The sequence below is a fragment of the Corylus avellana genome, chromosome ca1, assembly GCF_901000735.1.
Source record: "Corylus avellana chromosome ca1, CavTom2PMs-1.0".
Taxonomy (NCBI): domain Eukaryota; kingdom Viridiplantae; phylum Streptophyta; class Magnoliopsida; order Fagales; family Betulaceae; genus Corylus; species Corylus avellana.
The window spans coordinates 15,888,613-15,894,887 of record NC_081541.1 but is presented as its reverse complement, the minus strand read 5'-3'; positions in this window follow the sequence as shown (position 1 = coordinate 15,894,887).

The following is a 6,275-nucleotide window of genomic DNA, read 5'->3' as shown; positions in this document are numbered from 1 at the left end:
GGTCTAACACATTACTAAAACAGCAAAAATTATATTTTTGTTCAAATAAAATTCATAAACAATAAACTTTCCACATAATTTACACACGAATAAAACCTCTTGCCATTATTTTTAGTTGTAGAAGCTGTTTTGATCACTGTTTTGCTCCAACATTTGCAAATCGGATGGTTCAATCCTGAATCGCTTACCTCACCCTCAGAGTACTCCATCTTTCACTGTCGTAACCATGGGACTCCTTCACCGTCTTGAGCTCGTCGCTGGCAGAGGAGAACGAGTGTGGGTCGTGGTCTTCAGCTGCTGCAAAACCCAAGCTTTGCGATTGCGATTTCCTCAGAAGGGTGGAAGCCGTGGGTTGCGGTTACGATTTGCTCAGATTTGCAGTGGTTCCTCATGTGCGTTGTGCGTCGCCCGTCAGTGTTGCAAACAATCAACGAGTTCGATTTTGGCCGTGCAAATCGAGTGCCCATTTAAGTTCGTTAAGGGTGAGGGAGTATGAGGGTATAATGGGTAGTTCAAGTCAAAAAAGTCACATGCAGGTCACGTGTTTCGTTTTCCGTTTGGGGTTAACGATTGATTTAGACAGAGGGGTCCAAATTGAGAGCAATTGAAAGTTCAGGAGACTAAATTGAGAGATTTTGAAGTTCAGGGGGAGGTATTTCAAAACGGGTGGAAGTTCGGGGGTCCTTAGTGAAGTTTCCCCAAGATATTTTGGATAATCACCAAGGCCACCTCACATGCTCCCCAAGCCCAATAAATTCAGTCACAATCCAATGAACACCTCTAGAAGACTCACTAATAATGGAGAAGATATACACAATTATATTGTCTCCTACAGCTAGCAAATCTCTAATGTTTATTATGTACATTCCTTGTAGAGCACAACGGCTATATTATTTACTGTAGATTCCTTAGATAGATTATTACGTTGTAATATTCCTTACATACTTGTTTTCTATTGTATTATAAATATTATATGCAACACAGGTCTTGGTATTCAAGCACCAAGATAATTTCACCAAATATTCTCTAAAGTTTTTTAAGGGCTTCTTTCTCTAGTTTTCCTAGCCTATGGGACCATCCATGACACCATTTGGATTGTTTAAAACATAAAAACAAAAGGTGAGTTGAATACCCAATAAATATTCTTCATTATAAATTTTCTTTCCTTTAAACTCTTGAGTGGCCGACAGACAATTATGCTCTGTGTGTGAGGGTTGGCGATCACTAGGATCCCGAATCCAGTCCCATGCCCATAGGTGGAGCTGTGTCTAGCATATAGACATCACTCAATAAACTATGGTGCTTTTATTGATTTGTTTTCAGAACTAAAATCTGTCATTTTATTGATTTTTAAATTGGTAAAAGAGAATCAATTTTTCTGAAGAGATTTGCTTCCAAAATAAGAAAATTTTAGTACATTGAGATTTTAGAAGCAAATCTCAATACTTTGGGAAAACGTCTACTCACGACTTTTTGTCTTATCTTATAGCATGAATTATTTGAAGGACCATCCTCACCTTCCTTCCTTACCCCCTTTTGAGACAAAGTTTCAAATACCTTCTACAGTTCTGCTTTTTTACTGTCTCATTATTCAAGTGAGCCATTCCCAGTAAACTATACAAGATGGTTGCCCCCACCCATTAACTTCGGTACCATTTCACATCATTCATATGGCCAAGAAAACATTTTTGAAATGTTTAATTCTTTCATGCAATCATTTTATTTCCTTTCATTCTTTTCACTTTCATCAAATATCAGGATATATTTATAACATGCTCATAACGCTGTGGAAGTATTCACATAAAGTCATTTGCATTTAAACTCCTTTTTAACATATAGTTTATGATACATAAAATGGCTACCAAATAAAGGCTAACATTTGCATATATATACTTTTAAAATAACTTTAAGAAAACATGGCCTTGATACTTTGAAGGAAGCAAAGGTACGATCATATCTACTTACATCATTCCTTAGCTTCAAAAGTTCAATAATCTTCACTTAACAGCTTAAGTAAACATTTACAACAATTACTATTGCTAACGCTCTCGTAAATTATTCATTCTTTTTCATTGTTTTATCATTCTAAACATTGCTTGTGTAACGCCCCAACCGAGCTAACCAAACTACAGTTAACTCGGAGCGCCTCCCAAGATTCATTCACTGAGCAATAAGTTCCAAGGGATCTAACTAACAGTGATGTGGAATAGTCTCAATTTAAAAATAGGATAGCATAACTAATCAAAAATCCTTTATTGAATAATCATCCAGAGCAAGTACTAGAAACTTCCAAATAATAAAATTAATTCTAAACAATTCTAAAATATCCTAAAAAATCAAAACTAAAAGGAAATCTTCAGACATAAGTGTGGCCTCAAACATCCAAATCGAGTCCAAACATATAAACTAAGTAAACCACGTTGATCATCTCACGACATATGTCATCATCCCCACAGTGCCACAAGTACATCAACCACTCCACGTCTAAAGCCTCAAAGATGACTCTCATGATATCCTCTACAAGTACAAGTCGTCTCTCCGACATCTCCGTCTAATTCCTGACTATCTGTGGAACACAATAGGTGGAAAGAAGATCAAATGTAAGTCCACCACTTAGTGAGATAAAAGCACATGAAGGCAACTATATGATTTGTGAACTCATGAGTTGCGAAAGGTTTATTCCATATAAAAATGTTGTTGTGTAAGACAATTGATATTTACTAAAAGAATATGAAATGCAATATAGATATATGAATATATGATAATTCTTATCATACCATCATAGTTCAACTCTATATGGTCTATTCGGGCCCTTACCTCTTCCCAATAGGGTTCGCGCATTCTTAAAAAAATCTCGGGTACAACATTGGTGCCTCGATGTGCACAAACTAGCGGTTATCATCACATAGCCAGACCAAGTCCGACATTAGGTGGCCCACGCTGCTAACAATGTCGTATGTTGTAACCACCATATGAACATGTTTGCACGTGGTCACTCAGCTGGCCTCTTGAATCCAATGGCAAATCATAACATAAACTCAACCATAGGGCTTTACCCGTATTTTGGTAGCCCATGACACAAAGCCATATCCACTAAATGCACTTCTCTTCACTATATTTTACGTTCATGCATGACATAAAATGCTTACACAAACTTCAGTTTATCTTGTAATCACAATTACATCATATGTACAAATAAGAATAGTTCACATGTTCATAAACTAGAGTTTAGTTCTATTATGGGGTTCATCGGAAGTTTGTTTTTTTGTTCAATGATTTTTTGTTTGTTCTTCGAAAGTTATGGGTTTCATCAACATGACAGAGAGAGAGAGATGTGGAGAGGAAGATGGAAGTGCTGTGAAGAAGAAGAGAGGAGGAAGAAAAGATTGGGAAACGTGTGAGGAGAGAGGAGATAAATGTGTGATATTTTAGCATTAAAATAATGCATTGGGTAGCTACAGTGTTTTCCAATGCATTAAGAAACACTGTAGCTTCCCCTTGGTGTAAGTTAAATATGCGGATTCTGATAAGGGTGTATTTTTGTATTTTTTTCAAAATTTTCCTAAATATAGGAAAGATAATAGGCTATAGGGTATCTGCTACTAGTGTTCTTATAAACCATATAATAAGCAAATTTTCATTCGAAGCATTTATAAATATATTATAAAAATCAGCAGGCTTAACATATTCTTTTGAAAAATAAAGAATGTAGTTTATTGATATATCACATGTTGAAATAAAACAGTTTCGTAAGTATTTACTTACTTCAATCACTCATCCAAAACCTCAAACATCTTAATTACCAAGTCGCCATAAATCACACTCTAATATTAGACATTAACACACTAGCAATCCTAATATTTGCATGTAAAACCATAATTAAACATTTTCAGTCACTGTCGAATGTTTAATATCAAGGTCGATCATTCGGCTTATGTAATGGTACGTTCAATGATTACCAAAATGCATGAATGACCCAAGACTCCCACCCAAACCTATTATCCAACTTATCCAGGACTCTTAATGATCCAAAAAGACCTATCAAACATTAACTTCATTTTGCACGAAGGATTGAAGGGAGATAATGCATGAAGTTGTTCATAAGGCCAACTTAATCTTCTTCCCCAGTGATCTCAGATGAGGGATCCTTAGCAGTAACATAATATAGTGTGAAGAGTACGTATAGGTTCTATCATTCTTGTAATGCCCCATGGAAGTCAATTAACTGCTAATTGACTCCATGGTTCGCCTCCCAACCTTATCTCTCACGGGACGAGACTTATGGATCGTAACCTCTCATAAATGAGAGAGTACAATAGAAGACTTTAAACTAAAGGGATAGAAACCAATAACTAAATACCACAATTATAATCACTAGAGTAAAGATAAACGCCATCACATAAATAGATCCTCAAATGTACTAGTCAATAGACCTGTCATCAAAATATATATTATAGACCAAAAGATAAATGTTTGGAAATGAGATAACAAGATCAACGCCTAATTTTAAGTAAAGCCAACATAATGACAATCACGATCATCTCCGCTCGTATGGTTCCTTCATCATCCCACATGGATTTCAGCCATATCGGGTCCATATCTTCAAAAATGACCTGAATCATGTCCTGGGCAACCACCATGATTCGGTCTGAAGGCATCATCCTCAACGCTAGCTAAACTGTGCAATTATACATAATGGAGGGGGAAAAATAAAGGTGTAAGTCCAAAGACTTAGTGAGTAATAATGTACACAATACCCATGCCATTTAGTGATGAACTCCGTTTGATAAAGTATGTTATATTTATATATATAATCATGAGAATCAGTGATAGCAGTATGGTCTACCTGAGATATTCCTTATTCTCAGCAGGGTTAGCGTTGTCCCGAGGGACCTATAATACAATACTGGTGCCCTGGATATTATAAGCTACCGTCTATAAAACTAATAGCCTGACCGAGTCCGATCTCGGGTAACCCATGCTACTAATGATGTACGTCTTATAGTGACCGTCCATTAAGGCAGTGCGAGTCACGAAATAACCATTAGATCCATGGCCCATATAACACACAAATTTGACCAAAAAGTTAACATCTATAGTAAGCCTATGGTTGTTATCCTGTTCGTACCAGTGTATCATGTCATACAATGCAATTAATCTTGTCTGTATTTTACATGCATGCTTTTACAAATCTCAATATCATTATTTTGTAAGTAGCACATTTTCGCAAATGATAGAGTTTATGGTGTAGCAAAGTGTATATCATGAGAGTTGTAAATATACTTGTTTGGTACACAAAATAGTCGTGCAATGCAGAAAAATAAATGACGAACATTATGTGTAGGGGTTTCAAAAATTACCGAGGAACCGAAACCGGAACTAGGAAACCGAAAAACCGAGGAGCCGGTTCCGATTCTGGTTGCAAAAAATAAAAAACCGGGGACTCCAGTTTCAGTCTTGATTTTTGGCACCTGATTATAACCGGGAAACCGAAACCGGGTGTGTGTGTGTGTATATATATAACCAGTTAAAAAAAAAAAAAAACAACAATTTTCTTAAAAAACCGGTTACCAGACCAGGTACAAATCGGAACCGGCGGGTAACCGAGACCCCGGTTAATTGAGACCCGGTTCCCGGTTCCGGTTGTCCAAAACCAATAACCGGTGTATCCCGGTTCTGGTGCCCGATTTTGGCCAAAAACTAGGAAATCTGACCAAGTTGACACCCCTAATTATGTGAGTTAGAAATCACCAAGGCCGAACAAATCCTCTGAGTACTCCTCCAAGTGATCTGGATCTCCAAATCTATGAAAAACCTACTATTAGTCATAAGTCCAACTAAAACAAACCTAAGATTCGAAGACAAGGGTGGTAGAACGTCGGGCCGAGGTGGCATTCCCTAGAACGTCTCTGGGCGAGCGTTTGGCCAGTGAGATTTAGGTAGAGCCTCATTTGGTCCAACGTGCTCTCGAGCCGTTTCGATTGGTCCTAAGGCTATCAAAAGGGTTTCTAACACCTCATAACCAAAACAACGTCTCCAAACAACAAGATTAAGTCTAATGGAAAGGAAAAACTTATAACAAGATTAAAGCTTAAACTTCTAGATTTTAATGGCTAAGGGCTCGTTTAGGTGTACGCAATTTTTTTCTATTCAACTGAACTTAATTCAAATTGCGAATATCGAGGGAAAAAAAAAGAGTTGAGATTATGTTTTGAGTTGTTTAAAGAATATAGAATATAATTAAAAAATCTAATTTAAAAACTAAAAAATATATA